The sequence below is a fragment of the Vipera berus genome, assembly GCF_964194415.1.
Source record: "Vipera berus genome assembly, chromosome: 3".
Taxonomy (NCBI): Eukaryota; Metazoa; Chordata; class Lepidosauria; order Squamata; family Viperidae; genus Vipera; species Vipera berus.
This window is the reverse complement of record NC_138204.1, coordinates 56,035,970-56,053,794: the sequence shown is the minus strand read 5'-3', so window position 1 is coordinate 56,053,794 and position 17,825 is coordinate 56,035,970. Positions and strand designations below refer to the sequence as shown.

The following is a 17,825-nucleotide window of genomic DNA, read 5'->3' as shown; positions in this document are numbered from 1 at the left end:
AGACTGCAACTAAATGAAAGAGAAATGATTCGTGGATTCCGTGAATACATTCTCAAAAAGACATATCCATAAAAACTGTTGCATTTGATACGGGCTCTGAATACCATTCCTATTTCTTCAAGTGAATGTGAACGTGGGTTTTCACAGATGAATCTAATTGCCACCCCAACAAGAGCTTCGTTAAAGACTAAGACAATTTCAGCACTTTTGTTCATCAAAGTTGTCGGAGCACCTCTGAGACTTTTCGATCCTTCAAAGTACATTGATCTGTGGTTACTCAGAGGACGACATTCGGCCATAGATACTAAGAGCAAGGAAAGGAGTCGAGAAGATTTGCCAGATGAGAATTGGACAAAAGTTTGGAATTTTCTATGAACATTTACCTTAAATACAATAAATTAAATGTATGTTAAGAATTGAATGGATGGGAAGGTCTTAGCAACAGAGGATAGAAGGAATAAACCTGGAGAGCCAACAGAGAAACATGGGACCAGAGACAAGGAAGAGAGAGAGCCCCGAATCACAAGATCCACAAAAACTAGAAATAAGTGAGATGAAGGGAGGGGAGTGTAGTATTATGTCTGTGAATATTAATGGACTAAACTCGCCAGTGAAAAGGCGGAAATTTTTTAATAGGCTCATTCATCAACAATTGGATATCGTGGCAATACAAGAAGTCCATATAAAGGAACAACAAAAATATTTGTTAGTACAACCAAAAATAGGGAATCTATTCGTTTCCTTAGACCAACACAAGAAAAAGAGAGGAGTGGCATTATATGTAAACCCAAAATTGATAGCAAAACAAATCTATAACGATAAAGAGGGTAGAATACTGATAGTCGAGGTTGTAATAAACCACAGGAAGGTCATGATGGTAGAGATATATGCCCCAAACCATAATCAAGAACAATTTTTTAAAACACTTCACAATAAGATATGTAGCATTGATTATGAGGAGATCTGTTTAATAGGAGACTTTAATGCTATCCTAGATATAAATTTGGATTATATGGGTAAGACGCTCAGGAAAAAGAAGAGAAGAACTCTACCGAGATCTTTTCTCAACTTGGCTAACGATCTAAATATTCAAGATGTCTGGAGGGAAAGAAATCGTAAGGCTAGACAATATACACATTACTCCAATCGACATAACTCATGGTCTAGAATAGACATGGTATGGATGACGGAAGAAATTAGTTCTGAAATAGACGAGGTGCATATAGCGACAGGTACTTGGGCAGACCACAATCCTATTAAACTTAACTGGAAAGGTTCCAAAAAAATACCTAGATGGACGCTACAAAGAGCAATCTTAAAAGAGGACGAATTCAAATCTAAGATGGAGAGAGAACTAAGTTTTTTCTTTAAGGAAAATAAAGCCATAGACACCTCAGTACAAAACAATTGGGATACGGCCAAGGCAATGATGAGAGGGGTAGCGAGGGCATACATGGTATACAAAAACAAGGGGAAAAGACAACAACGGGAAAGATTAGAAGGGGAATATAAGAGCTTAGAAGTTATACTCCAACAAGACCCACAAAAAAAGAATATTAAGCAATCTATGGATTTGATTAAACACAAGCTTAACATTTTAGATAAAGAGAAATTAGCACAACAACTGAGAAACACGAAACAAAATTTCTTTGAAAATGCAAATAAACCAGGCCGTTGGCTTGCATATAAACTGGGAAAACAAAAGGGGAAAAACTGGATTCGTGAATTACGAGATGAGGAAGGGAGAATATTCCACCAGGAAGAAAAAAATAATCATAGCCCAGGAATTCTATGAGCGTCTATACAAAGAAGATAGCCAGGCAAGTGTGGAGAAAATGGAGGAATATTTTCAAAAAGCCAAACTACCCAAAGTCACAGAAGATACTAGAAATATGCTAAACGAGGAAATTCGGCTATCTGAGGTGATAAAAGCTATCAATGCACAAAAGAACAATAAAGCATCGGGCCCTGACGGTCTCCCGTCAGAAATCTATAAAGAATTACAAAATATCTTAGCGCAACCCCTAGTGGAGGTATTTAACGCAGTATTAGAAGGCGCAAGAACGCCTAAATCTTGGTCGGAGGCAAACATAACCCTTATCCCGAAAGATAATACGGACCATACATTAATCCAAAATTATAGACCCATATCACTTCTTAATTCGGACTATAAGATATTTACTTCAATTATAGCGGAGCGATTGAAATGATTTCTGAACGACTTCATACACGCAGACCAGAATGGTTTTCTCACTAAGAGACACACTAAGCACAATATTAGAATAATATTAGATACGTTGGAGTACTATGAATTACATAGTGGTCAACAGATGGCATTACTTTTTTTAGACGCCCAAAAGGCATTTGATAATGTTAAATGGTCTTTCTTGCACCAACAACTTAGCTTCATGAACATGGGTGAAAAATTTATAAATGTAATTAGGGCAATTTATGACAACCAGGAAGCAAAAATAATTATTAATGGGGAAGCATCCAGGAAGTTTCAAATTCAAAAGGGAACACGGCAAGGCTGCCCCTTATCACCACTGCTGTTTATATTATCACTTGAAGTATTAACGAGAACTATAAGAAATGACCCAAAGATAAAAGGATTAACCATTAAAAAGGAAACCTTTAAACTTCAAGCTTTCGCAGACGATCTGGTCTTTATTATGGAGGATCCATGTCAGACGGGACCAAATTTATTGGAAGAACTATCTAAATATGGTGAGGTCGCTGGACTGCGAATAAATAGAAATAAGACCAAGATGGTTGTTAAAAATATGACCAATAAACAAAAAGAAAATTTGGCTGGAATCATGGATATAGAAATAGTTAAGAAAATAAAATATCTAGGGATTAACATTACGGCTAGATGCACCTCACTCAAAAAAGATAATTATGATAACGTAGTGAATCAAATAAAAGGGGATCTGGAAAGATGGGGAAATCTAAACCTCTCATTATTGGGAAGAATTGCTGTCATTAAAATGAATATTCTGCCTAAAATCCTGTTTCTATTTCAGAATATCCCAATACAACTCGATTCTAAATTTTTTCGAAATTTGAATAAATTATCATTAAATTTCGTCTGGCAGGGAAAAAAACCAAGAATTAAATTGAAATATCTACAGGACACGAAGGAAAATGGGGGTTTTGGATTGCCAGACTGGGAATTATATTACCATGCAGCGGCTCTGAGTTGGATTAGAGAATGGGTACTCTTGAGAAATAGAAGACTACTAACTTTAGAGGGTCACGATTTGCAATATGGCTGGCATGCTTTCCTATGGACGGAGAAACAAGGTTTTTTCTCACATTTTCAAAGACATCAGATTAGGCATGCGTTATTTAATACCTGGAAAAAAATCAGATCTCATAACTACACTAAAGTACCGGTCTGGCTATCCACCCTTGAAGCGATCGTTTACCCAAATCTATTTGATTTGGGTAACATAATTTCATACAAGGATATTCTGAATGAGGAGGGGGAATTGAAAACTAGGAATGAACTAGAACTACAAGGTATAAAACTCGATTGGTGGGCTTATTTACAAATCCAATCGAGATATAGGAAGGATAAAAATGAATGGGGGATATATACCTCAGAAACAGCATTGGACAAAATATTACTGGGACCAGACTCTAAACAAATAAGGAATTTATATAAATTGCTTTTGGGATATAAACTGTTTGAAGAGCAAGTGAAGGATCCCATGTTGATCTGGGCTAACAATTTAGGACATAACATTGATCTAGGCACTTGGCAAACAATTTGGGACAGAAACAAAAGGATAACACTGGCCTCTTCGTACAAAGAAAATTTATTTAAAATGTTTTATCGATGGCATCTTCCCCCAGCCCGTCTAGCAAAAATGTATATAACAGCATCTCCCAAGTGTTGGAAGTGTTCTGAAGAGATAGGTACATATTTCCATACGTGGTGGTCTTGCAGTAAAACACAAAAATTTTGGAGAATGATTTGGACCTGGCTGAAAGAAATATTGAAACAAGATATTGAGTTTAGTCCAGAATTTTTCTTGTTGGGAATTACGAAAGAGAAATACCCTAAAGATGTGCTATATTTAACGATCCATATTATCACAGCAGCTAGAATGTCATTTGCGCAAAAATGGAAAAAGAATGAGATCCCAGGTGAGAAAGAAGTTATTAGGAAAATTTGGGATTGCGCAGAAATGGACAAACTAACTTTGGAACTAAAAAATAAAGATCAATCAGAATATTATAGAATTTGGAACAAATTGTATCTTTGGTGGGATAAAAAAGAAAGGTCTTTAATAGGGTTTACAGACTAGCTTATTGTCTTAAATATTCTGTTATCTTAATGATTTGTAACTTAAGTGTATCTAAGTGTTTATTTGATGTACATATATACATGTATATATATATATATTTGAACATTGTAGACAAAAAGGTTTGTCAGCCCGCTGGTACTGTATCCAATGTTTTTAAATAATAAGTTTAATAAAAAATTTAAAAAAAAAAGAATTGAATACCGGTATATAATTGTTAAGGGTATATAATTGTTAATTATAACAATTGTTATAATTGTTAAGGGACACGGTGGCTCAGTGGGTTAGGACGCTGAGCTTGTCGATCAGAAGGTCAGCAGTTTGGCGGGTCGAATCCCGAGTGCCGCATAACAGAGTGAGTGCCTGTTACTCGTCCCAGCTTCTGCCAACCTAGCAGTTCGAGAGCACGTAAAAATGCAAGTAGAAAAATAGGGACCACTACGGTGGGAAGGTAACAGCGTTCCGTGCGCCTTTGGCGTCTAGTCATGCCGGCCACATGACCACGGAGATATCCTCGGACAAACGCTGGCTCTTCGGCTTTGAAACGGAGATGAGCACCGGCCCCTAGAGTCGGAAACGACTAGCACGCATGTGCGGGGGAACCTTTACCTTTACCTTTACCTTATATAATTGTTTAATTATATAAATAAATATATAAATAAAATTATATAAATAAAAGATTAACAAGATGAGCGTTCCGGCACCTTTTTTTTTTTTTAGAAAAAAAGCCCTGAGTATGTGAAAACATTATGCTAAAGCTTTTTCTGACATCATACTCTAGTGCAGGGATGGCGAACCTTTTAGAGACTGAGTGCCCAAACTGCAACCCAAAACCCACTTATGTATCGTAGGGTGCCGGGTGGGCATGGCCCATTGGGTGGGCATGGCTGCGGTGGTAACAGCAGACTGGGTGGGACTAAAAAGTTCAATCAATTCCAACTTTGCGAGATCTTTTTTTCCCCGCGTGAAGTTGAAATTGATTGAATCTCTTTTTTTTGCACACGGCGGTGGAGGCCTAAAGCAAAAAGGTTTTATAAAACCCAGCTGAAGGCCTAGGACTGGGACGACAGTGCACGTGCCTACAGAGAGGGCTCTGTGTGCTGCCTTTGGCATGCATGCCATAGGTTCACCACCACGGCTCTAGTGTATGTGTCCAGGTACATTCTATATTGTCTTTAACAAAGATGCATGTAAGATTACACAGACCTTCATAAAATTAGAACAAGTTGATGAAACTCATAAGGAAACTCACTATTAGAAGACGAAAAGGATCAGATCCTTCTAAATACTCACTGAGCAAAACCATTCTAAACTCTATTGACAGAGGGTTTCCTATCAGATTACTTGAACAAATGTCACTCTGAGTAGAAATAATGAATATAAATGTTTGAAGAACAACAGCAGCAACATTCTTAATATCACATAGGTAATCATATGTGTGTGGTGCATATTCCCAAGTTACTTTGGGTCCTACTCCTCACTCTTTAAACAAAACAGCTTGGTTTACAATTTGAATTGGCATTCTTTTCACTTGGGGATCATTCAATAAATGCATCTGGAGAATTTCTGTGGCTACTCAGCTAGAGAGGCAAATAGTTCACCCAAGCAGTGGAAACACAAATGGAGGAAACCTTAAGCATCAACAAATTAAATCAGTGTTCCGACAATCCTTTTCCTTCATGCTTCCTGCCCCTTCACTTCAACATACCCTATAATACCCTAGAGTACAGGCAAATGAACTTGTTGTAATCCCCACATGTTGCAATCCAACAGTTCCAGCAAACATGCACCATACTAAGTGATGCAGGCAGCTAGAGCCAAATAGCTGGAAGATCATGAGTTGACGATCCCTATCAAAGTGGAACTACCTCTGGCTATTTCAAGAAGAAACAACCATCTTTTTTAAACATAAAAAGTAGTCTCAGGCAAACCACCACCCCTCCCTACTTAATAGACGGCCTTACCCACTTCTTTCACTCCCGTCTTATTCCTTCCAAAGTATCCATTTCAACCAATTTCACCCAGCAATTAATTCCAGGACCTCTTGTGTGTTAAAAAAAATAAACAAATCCTACCACAAATAAATAAGAATGGCCGATGGAGCGAGCAGGAACTACTAGCCTGGTGAAACCGAGACCACATCCTGGATGGAAAGGCGAAACGAAGCGCCACGCAACTAGGGTATGATGACAAGGGCACCCAGCTCGCCAAATGGTAACGAGCTGAACGACAGAATATCTGAATAGCCGGGGCGGGGGTGGCGGAAAGGGTTATTATTCGGAAGGAAGACACGGACTATCAGGCCCCGGCAGACGAGCAAGTTTTAGGCAGGAGAAATAGGCCATGAAGCGCAAAGTGACAAATCTCAGCTGGACGGGCATCTGACCAGGACAAAAAAGGGGGAGGGAAAGGCAGAAAGGACGCAGAAGCGGAGCACTCGCTCACCTCTTCCTTCTTTACCGATTTTGAGATCACATCCCTCCCTCCGCGCTCAATTGCTTACCAGGGTAGCGGGCCGATTCCGGCCACCTTTCCTGCGGGCTCGAGTCCTGCACGCCTTGCAACCCGCCATGCCGGGCCCAGCAGCGGCAGCAGTGGCCCTCACCGGCCTCTAGGGCAGGGGTCGATCGCCAATCACACAGCAAGGCGGATCTTCTCACGACCAATGGGGGAAGGCGAGGGGCACTCTTCACGGCAAGCCCCACGATTGCGGGAGAGCGGGGGGATTCACGCTGCCCAATCAGACACAAGAAGGGCTCTCGCCCACTCTAGCGCACCAAGAAGGCGCGCAGCTGTCCAATCAATGGAGACAAGAAGCGGGGGGGGGGGGGGGCTACAGGACGTCCAATCAGTTCGGCCACATTTTCTCTCCCCCCCCCCCCGCCGCTCACTTCAGTCTTGGACGGGGCACTAAACGGCTTTTTTATAGCCAATTGCGATACAGTGTAGAAGGACGGTTGTTCCCGGCAGATTTTGGAACTGCCAGGAGGGCATAAGTAAGGATAGAAATCTCAGATCTCAACCCATTTGCACTAATGGAAATTGCTACCGCTGCAACCCTCTAAAGGCAAACATATCGTTCCGATGCGGTATCTAATGTAAATTTGTGGCACACAGCGAGGCGCTGTTGGCATGTCTCCATTTTCAAGATCAAATTAAGCTTTGCAAAAAATGCTGTAGTACCAGCCAGAGTAACTTTGGGTCCTTGGTACTCTTTGAGCCTGGTTTTCTTCCAGATGTTTCATTACCCAGTTATGTAACATCTTCACTGTATGGGGTTACACCTTCAAGTAATATCAATAGTAACTTTATTAAAAAAACAATGAGCTTATCCATGTTTAACAACCATGGTTTTAAGCAGTTAACCATTCCATCTGGATTTTTATACTTAAACTGTAATTTTTAGTTTAGCGTTCCCTGCAAACTCAGCCAGTACACTTTGAGGATCCATCCAGAAGATTTGATTACTCATATATAAGAAGGATGGATGTTGTGCAAATACTGCCAATATTGCCAAACAGACAGAGTTTCCCTCAGGGATAGGTGCCCCCCCCCCACAGAAAACTTCGTTGCAGACCTGCAAAACAGTCCATAAGCACTCAAGGTCATTCTAGCAGGAGCTAGAATACCCTTCGAGTGTAGAAAACCAAGCCAAGGACTGGAAGGATAAGTGTGGGTCTGGGCTAGTACATTCCTACAACAGGTGGATGGGCCGAGGGATCATGCAGCCCTCCCAGTGGAATGATTGAATGGATGAGAGAATGGCATTTCTGACAAAGAGAATCAGGAGTGCAATGGCTGGCTTGCAGATAAGGAAGTAATTCTGGGTTAGGGCAACCACTGGTGACAAACGGAGCTGGAAAGAGCAGCTCTCTGGATCACTGATGTCATATATACCACACAAATAAATCAATTTAAAGAAATATCAGCACTTTAACTGTAGTTTTTAACATCCGCAACCTTCTTGGCTCACCAGATTGAATGATCCGATGGTCACATCGTTGAAAAGACAGTGTCAGGGTCCGACAGAGTTACTATTTAATAGTAAGCATATACATTCTTCCTTTCTTTAATACGCCTTACACATTAGATATTCTGAACCTTTTTTCCCCCTCTTAGTTCATCCTTTAAGAGACTTCAAAAACAGAGCAGAAAATGTACGTACTGTATATCTATGACGGAATACACAAAGTAATGTTAGAGCAATGGTTTAAAATAACGTAACAGGAAAAAAGGCAATATAAGCGTGATTCAAGTCCCTTTCTTTAGCATCCATTCTATCCACTTTATCCGTGGTTTGCATTGATTTCCTGGACTCGGATCCTATCACCGAACCTTCTGTGTGCCGTTATTTTTTGACATCTTCTCATTTTTTCCCCCCAGGGGCGGCTCCCTCCTTAATTTTTGCAGGTCCCGCTTCAAACCGCGTCGTTTTCCGTCTCGTATAAATGGCTGCATTCTCTCTGATTCTTCCAAATCTGCTGGCGCTCTCGCAGCGCTTCCCTGGTTTACTAATCCGCTACACGAGGTCATTATTGGTCCGGAAAAGCAAAACTAGCTCTCTGAAGAAAGCAATCCGGCTGAGTTAAGGCGGGGCCGAGGCATCGTAGCGGAACTTCGGTTGAGGAGAGCTCGCAAGCTCTTAGTTCTCTCGGAGTAAAACCGGTTCCGCTATCGTAGCCGGAACATACACAAAAATAAAAAGAAAATGCAAAGGGAACTTTGCAGAGGCGATCCTTTTCATTCCCTCTGAGCATGTAGCAACATTTTTTTTTCCTTTTCAAAGCAAAAGATTGCCAGCTGCCGGTGTCAGCAACGCAATTCTATAGGAAGGAAAAGTCTGCCTTTGACGTTAAGATACGAAAATTGGGATCGCCTCAAAAATTTTGATTAGGGTTAGGAATCTACCTGGATTCAAACCAGAGATGGGTGTGGGTATCTCGTGTTGGCAGTTTCTTGGGAAAAGCTGCATCTTAAAAAAGATATATTTGATTATCATTTGTGAGCCGAACCATTGTGTTGATTCAGCAAACCTAAGATTAACCCTGACAAAATGCATGTGTAAACCAAATCATTTATGAGGTTGGAGTGAACCTCACTAGAGTGTCTGTGTAAAAGCACCTTTATAGATTCATATAATTTTTGCCCCATAACTCAAAAGGTCAGTTCTTGTCCATGAAGCTGTGTCAGAAGAATGAGGACACTATAGGCAAAAGTGTGGCTCATACATTTTGAAGTAATCAGTGGAATATATATTACCACTAAGGAGGAAGACCTCTGCAAGGTGGTTCCATTCAGATTCTAAAACAGCTTCCCAAGCTATTCTGCTAATATATTTGACCACACTCAATGGGAACCGTAGTTTCCACACACAGGTAGTCTCTGACTTACAGCAGTTCGTTTAGTAACTGTTCAAAGTTACAATAGCCCTGAAAAAAGTAACTTATCACCATTTTTCACAATTACAGCCTTTGTAGTATCCCTGTGATCATGTGATCAAAATTCAGAGGCTTGCCATCTGGTTCATATTTATGACCATTGCTGTGTCACAAGATCATGCGATCACCTTTTGCAACTTTTTGACAAGCAAAGTCAATGGGGAAGCCAGATTCACTTATCAACCGGATTACTAACTTATCAACTGCAGTAAGGCACTTAACAACTGTGGCAAGAAAGGCCATAAACCTGGCCAAAACTCATTTAACAAATGTCTCGCTGAACAACAGAAATGTTGGGCTCAGTTGTGGTCATAACTTGAGGACTGCCTATATATGGAAGACACTGGGGGAATGGAAAAACTAGAAGTGGTTAGTTCAGCCTTCTGACTACAACACTGATGGTCTCGTTTCTATAAGAATTTCCAGCATATCCTCTTTTGCCCTCTTCAGTGGCCTGGAAAAGTGCACGGCTTGGCTCACCCATGTTGCAATATTTCTTGTGAAATGGCCTACTAATTGTGCAGTGGCTGTTTTGAATCTCTATTTTTAGTAACACCAAATAGAAATAGAGGCAAGAAAGGTATCGTGTTTTGTAGTATCACCATGTGATCTGCCAAGTGCTGTTTATTGTAAAACAAAGTAATATTTTTAGAGTACCTATCAAAATTACCAGCTGTGTATAAACAGATATCAGGAGATACGCACCACAAAAGTAGGCACAATTTGAGCAAAATAAATAGTTAATCAATGTACAGAAAATTGTGTCCCTCCCAAGAAGATAAAAGCACAAAGTCAATAGAAAAAATGATTCAGTGGAACCAACAGAATGGAGACTGGTGAACAAAATTTAAACTGAGTACATGAAGAAAATAACCAGGGTTGTCCACTGGTTATGGTAAAAAAAAAATCAAGATGATAACCTGGCTTTTCTGTGTGTCAAAAATAACCCACCAGCTAAACTACAATTGCGCCACCATTGTGGCCACCATGACTTTTCTTTAACCATATCCTGTGGACACCACTGAAAACATCAGTCATAAAATTCAAAAAGTTCAAAATGAGCTATAATACATTTAACAGACCAGATTTTAGCTGAAGAACATGGATCAAAAGCAGAAATTGCAAGAAATTCAGCTGAAAGATGAAGCAGGGGGATATTATAATTACAAAGAATAGGGATTATATCAGCTAAAACATTGAAAAAGTTCACATCCCCTTTCATTTTGTGCAATACCACAGAATATGCTGAAGTGTTCCTCAACTTACTAGAAGTAAGTTGGTGGAGCAGTGGGCTAATGCCTCCTTAAGTAACACCAGCTGCCTGCAATTAGTGCAGGTTCGAGTCCCACCAGGCTCAAGGTTGACTCAGCCTTCCATCCTTCCGAGGTAGGTAAAATGAGGACCCAGATTGTTGGGGGCAATTAAGCAGCTGACTTTGTAATAATGCCGCTTGGGTGTGTGTGTGAAAGCCCTAATAAGCAGGCATATACATAGAATGAAGGCTACTGCTCAGCTTGTAAGCCGCCCTGAGTCTTCGGAGAAGGGCGGGATATAAATGGAATTAAAAAAATAAATAAAATAAAAGTATGCAGTTCTGCAAAGTTGATATCAAAAAATAGCTATCAGTCAGAACTTCTCTTTTCTTCTGATTTTTCCTGGTATCCTTACATATTTGCAATAATGACGAACCTCCCCCCTTATCCTTACATATTCTCTGAAAATTTCCTGGAATTGAATAAACCCAGCAAGGCTGCAGCAGAAAAATTTCTTAAGAGGTATTTGTCCCAAAGGTGCTTTTTCAAGAGGCAACTAGACTTTTTTGTTTTTCTTTGAAGATCTTTCGCTTCTTGCATGAGAAGTGAAACGTCTTCAAAGAAAAACAAGAAAGTCCAGTTGCCTCTTGAAAAAGCATCTTTGGGACAACCATGACCTGGATGACTGGGAATCTCCATAGCAATTTAACAGGACTTGCTTCATAATAAATATGGATAAAATCACAGAATAAATGGCAACAGAATCTTTTCTTTTTTTAAACAAATTTTATTGATTTTCTAATATTACATTCACATATTTGAAAAGCAACGTGGTGGCTGGGTAGTAGTAATTCAGTTACATACAGATATCATTAGTACAGATTTCAAATTGCTACCATAAACATTTCCTCTCTTTTTCCCTTCATATATACTGTCTATTTGTAGATTTAAAGACAAGTTTTATCCTATCAATCACATAGAAAATAACTTTCTTATATATATCCATAGTTTTTAGTTTACACATATTCTAATTGTTTTAACATACAATCTTTTAGACAATCAATGACCTAATGGATTTTTCAATTTTAATTTCCACTAACATTTAGATTTAACATTTGATATTTATCATTCCCAAGATTTTTAGTATACTCCCAATTCATCTATCACCATTCCTCACAAAATCTAATATTCAAAATACACATCCCATTTACTTAACTTCTCATCTTCTGTGTCAACAAATTAAGGATACAATATGATATCCTTCCTTTTTGCTAATTTTCAGTTGTTGTTTTTAAGTAGTAATCAAAATTTCTTTTTATTTCAATATTTAATACTTCCTCTCTTCCTCTTTGTATCTGCTATCTCTTGCTTAAACTGATAATTTTCGTTTTTAACATTCCATATAGACCTATTTATTACTTTCAACAATAAGTGTTTAGCTTGTCTACATTATTCACTTTTACAAGATGGTCGGAACTCCATTCTTCCTGGGTCTTATTCTGGCTTTTTTCCTTTGCCAAATCATCTTCCATGTCCTTGTTTTTGGGTCATCAGGCCAGTCTCCTTGTAATATCATGTATATTAATTGATATTAACAAAACCATCCGGTCGCTATTTTTTTGAGGGGACTTGTAGGTCTAGTGCAGGCATGTCAAACTCAATTTCATTGAGGGCCGCATCAGCATTGCCGTTGCCCTCAAGGGGCCGGGTGAGTATGGCTAGGGTGGGCGTGGCCTACTGGGTGGGCATAGCTAGAGTGCGTATGGCCTACTGGGTGGGCATGGCCAGCTCTACATCGTTCGCATCAAGGGTGCCTATGGGGGCCTGGGCTGGAGTGGGACAGATCTGAGGATCTCTGGCAGAAGGAGGGTCTCTGCACCAGGGCCAAGGCAGTGGGGGCCATTCCCTCACTGTTTCCAGGATGGCTTCGCGGGCCACATGAAACCACTTTGCGGGCCGGATCCGGGCCCCGGGCCTTGTGTTTGATATGTCTGGTCTAGTGGGTCATCTTTTTATTCTTCCATATCAACGTAGTTGTTCTGAATTGTTTGTCTTCTCATCCAACTGTTCTTTTTCTAGATCCTCTAGTTCCTAGACTTTTTACCTCAACTTTTGAGTTCAACTAATTTCCTGTGCTTAAGCAAATGATTTTAACTAGGATGGCTTGCTGGTAATTGGACTTTAGATCTGCAGCTCCCTTGAAGGATTTTTGTGCCTCACTAAATAACTATCACATCAGCAAAAATATTTTTATTTGCAAAAAAAGGAAAAGTGCTGATTTTTGGTGAATGTGCTAATGTAACTTTTTCTACTGCTCTGCTTTAACATTGTTTTTATTTTCTTTTTTCTTTCATTTTAAGTAGCTGCTGTTGTTTTGAGGAGCTATAATTTATACATAATTTAACAAAGCACAATCCAACCAGAATGAGTATTTCTGCTAGAAATACACTAACTTAAGAAGATGGGGAAAGCTGTTGATTTGGATGGAATGTTTTTGTCTTCGTTGAGGGTGTATAAAGTAGAATGAGGGGATTGAATGAGAGGTCCTTGGTGCTCTCTGAGCTTGACTTTTTTTTTAGACATTTCATTAACCAAATAGGCAACAACATCAGTGCTACTAGCTACAAATATTCTCCTTTATTAGTTAGTTGAATAAAATCACTTTGAATAGGTAATAGCTTTTTTCAACCACCTCTGTCAAGCCTAAGCTAAGTAAAAAAATGAAATAAAAAAAATAGCCATTGAATGCAAAACTAGTGCTAGTGATAAGAAAGAATTAACTATTCTATGTGAAGGTAGCAGGTTAGTTTAGGAGGCACCAGGTAGACCATGTAGCACAATGTTCTGTCCTCAGATGTCCCCTGATGTAACTTCCTCTTTGCTCAATAGATCTGAAAATCCGTTGAGCTGGTCAGTTGCTCAAGTTGCTTTTCCTGTTAGATAAGTGTGTGCTCACAGAGATTACAAATAAAAGGGCCATTGATACAGGCATGGCCTGCTTCCATGAAAAGGTGAGGGAAACAATTATCTGGATAGTTAAGTCAGAGAGCAGCAAGATTGTAATTTGTTAGCTTGTGTTTGGTGCCTCTAGAAACACTGTAATATGTTCTCAGGTGTCTTTGTGCTAGAAAGACTTCATATAAAGCCAGCTTGCATAATGTAGTAAAACTTGAAATAGGATCTCTGCTAGCCTAAACCACTATCTGGCGGGGATGGGTTGGGGTTCCTGGACATAGAGTTCCTGCACAGTGAAAAAGTGACAGCTAGGGAAGCCTTTGCACAGCTTCATTTAATATGCTAGTTGCATTCACTCCTAAATTGAGAGGCTCTCCCATCAGTCAGTAATGATCTGGTCAGTGCATGGTTTTACTGCAATGCTTCTACATAGAGCTGCCTTGGAAGCCTCAACTGATCCAGAATTTAGTAACATAGGCAGCGATGGCATAACTAGGTATACCCATGGAACACGTCTGCTCTGCTAGCTGTACTGGTTGTCATTATGTTTCTGGGGACAATTCAAGGTGCTGGTCATCACCTAAAAATTCATTCTATCAGGATCCTGGAAGTGCACCTTCTCTGTAATAATGCCTGCCATTGGGAATGCGGTTCTCCTGAAATCCAGGTAGCTCACAGTTTGTTGGTATTTCAAAGAGGTTTGAACACCTGGCTCTTTGCCTAGCCCCTAGGGCCTTTGGTGAAGATGATTGAACCCCCTTCTGGGTAATGTGACTATTACAAACAATATGGCTATTATCCAGTTTGTGCTATCATTTGTTCCTTGTTTTTTTTAATCATTGTATTTTATTGTTTGGAGTGTTTTTTATTTTTATTCTGTGAACTAAACAGAATTATTGTGAAATGGATGGTGTAAAATGTAATAAATACATACAAGGATAAAAGATTGATGACATGATTCCTAGACCATGTGATGAAACTTAGTCATCTCCATCTGGTTTCTTCATAGCCTACTGTATGTTGTTTTCCCAGGCTAAGAAAAATACTTATGGTGAAAGGTATGCTTGATTGCTAGAATCTGTAGCTAGCATCCGTATGATAATTGGTGAAGCAGTCACTGTTTTTATTTTCACCAATAAATGGTACTTACAAATACTGTCTAATTTCAATATCTCTTTGAAAATTTAAATCACAATATTTGCATAATATAGAAATAATTTGACTTCTTGGCAAAGAGAGCAGAAGCAGATTAAGAATTGGATATTCAAACAGAAGGTATATAAGAAAGAAGGAACCCAGTATTAGACAAACAACAGCCTAGGAGATGAAATAACATTAGAGTGTTACTCATTTACTGCCAATTCTCAGGAAAGATGAGAAGTAAATGGCTACCCAGTCAGCCTTGCAGAACTATTATTAACCTTCAAGAATTAATTTATACAAGTGTACTACTAAGGATGTTCTGTGATATATTGGATATGACAACCGTATACTTTCAAATAAGCTGTCTAAACCTTTGGCAGTTCTGTTTTTGATAAGCTAAATGATGATAAGCAAAAGCAAGACTCTGAAGATCTGATAGAAGGAAAGTGAAATTGCTCGAGATTATTTTAAGACTAGAAGAGCTAAAACATATATTGTGTGTTATATTATTCAAAGGTTGGCTGCAAAGTTGACCCAGGGACTTTGAAGAATATGTAAGTTTTAACTTAATACAGCAGATAACGTACTGAAGATGAATACAGCAATAGTTGATCATTCCAAAATGCAAAAAAGTACGCATGTGCATAGCAGAACTCCACTGAACATAAGAGAACTCAGAAAGAAGCCACACTGGCTACTATAAAGTCCTTATCAGTCCTTATAAGATGCTGAGCAGTTCTTATCCTGTTGAGAGATACAGTATAGCATTAAGCAACTACAAAAATATCAGATGCTGTGAGACATATTTGTATGTTACATTACCTTTTCTTTTCAGAAAAGGAAGTGGGAAAAGCTTACCTGAACTTCTTAAGACAATTTAAAATATAAGAGAAAAATTAGAGAATTAATTCATCCTCAGTTATCAACTTTCAAAATTTATAATCCTATTTTATCAGAGATTTTAGAACTCGTGCTTGTTTTTTTTTACTCAAGTTCCTGCATGGGGGGAAATCTAGAAAATTGCAGAGGTGGAGAAGCCCATAGTGGCATAAGCATTTTCCACTTGGCTATTCAGGGCAGTGTGATGGGGACAGGAGGGCTGACGTAAAAATTGAGCACCAATCTCTACCAATTGTCAGAGCTAGTATTACAGCTATTCGCTGATCTTGATACCATTTTAAACAATTCTGCAGTTAATCTAGTTTATTTTTCTAGTTTTATATTATAGGCTATATACTTATTCTGTTGGTAACCCCTTTGGCCAAATATAAGTGATCAGTGATGTATAGCAACTAGAAAGGTTTGGCAAACCATTTTATATATTATATACATAGCCCTAAATAAGAATTGCCAGATATTTGACAGCAAGTGGACTGGTGCATTCTCTTTGGTAGATCGTAAGTTATGCAATCAATAGAAATGTAGTTTCACAGTTGCACATTAAGCTCCAGACAATGCTATTTTATATTGAATGGTGGGTGGGGCATTTTTTTTCAGGCAGAAGAATATTATGGACTTGCTCTACTATTTTCTAGTACTATAATGCCCACATTATGATTCAGGAAGGAGGATACATTCTTCCTAAGTACCTTCTCAACATCTGCCAGGACATTGCTTTAAAATCTATTTGCACTCTGATACCTAGCATTTCTGCTTATATGTGGCTTTGTTTCATCCAGTGGTTCTTTCTATCCTTACATTGGTATTTTTAGGAGTGGTTTATCGATAAGACTACACATTCTGCTCAGCAAATTCCCAAATGACAATAAGGGGGATAATTAAAGTAAATTCAACTGAAGAGATGAAGGCAAGAAAATGAATCAATGAGCAAAGAGATCTAATATATTTTCTTACCTGTCTTGCTGCTAACGGAATTCATTTATAGAAATATATTGTGTAACAGATAACATGGTTTAATGCAATTAAAATCATAGATGGATAATTAAAATAAACAAAACCTTTATTGAAATAGATCCAGAAGTTTCGTTTATCACTCTCTATGCCACCATACCTAATAATGGAATATTTGAGACTAGCCTATATTTAGAAAAAGAGACACTTGGTCAAAAGAAGGGTTTTTCTATACAGGTGATAAAATTCTCTCCTTTAAATAGGCAGGAGCACATTGTTGTCTCAATAGTTGCAGATCACCTCCCTTAATCATGACAACAGTAGCTGTCAGTCTAATCAGCCAGCAAAGTCAGTGGTTCAGCAAGCAAATGCTGAACTTCATCTCTCCACATACCCTGCTCATGTCCTTAAGACTGACAAGCTAAAAAGAAACCATATGAACTTATTTGGTTATTTCCTTGTGCATTGCCCCAACCCATCAATTGTTGCTTTTCAGGATTTGATACTTGACAATAGGTAAGCATGAAATATAGCTCAGTTCAGAAAACCAAGTCCTCCCGCACTAATTAGCAACTGCATTTTTGTACAGGTATCCTCAGAATTTAAGAATCCCATAAAAAATTTCTAAACAAAGAATTTCTTTGTTGAAAGTATTTTCCAGATCTATTTTTTGAAAAGGAATGTTATGTATTTTTATCTGTTTTTTTGTCACTACTTTAAAAGCAATTTTAAAAAAATGAAATTAGGAAGACTTGTGTCAAAATCCCTATATATCCATGAAGCTCCATAGGTAATCTGTTAGTTCTATATTCACAACATTACGTCTGAAATAAAGAAGAAAGGCATGAATATGTTGAAAGGGAAGAATCTAA

General features: G+C 38.7%; 1 protein-coding gene across 4 annotated transcripts in view; it reads right to left on the bottom strand.

Annotated features, from left to right (window-relative positions):
* Positions 1 to 7,026, bottom strand: part of ST3GAL3 (ST3 beta-galactoside alpha-2,3-sialyltransferase 3) — a 216,014-nt gene extending 208,988 nt beyond the window's left edge. For 2 of the 4 annotated variants that reach the window (XM_081323183.1, XM_081323186.1), the window contains exon 1: positions 6,817 to 7,026. The gene's annotated coding sequence lies outside the window, so the exon portion shown is untranslated. Of the gene's footprint in view, positions 1 to 6,277; positions 6,468 to 6,758 lie in introns of those variants that run through there. The other 2 variants (XM_081323184.1, XM_081323185.1) reach the window with 2 other exon arrangements.
* Between the last annotated feature and the right edge of the window lie 10,799 nt (positions 7,027 to 17,825).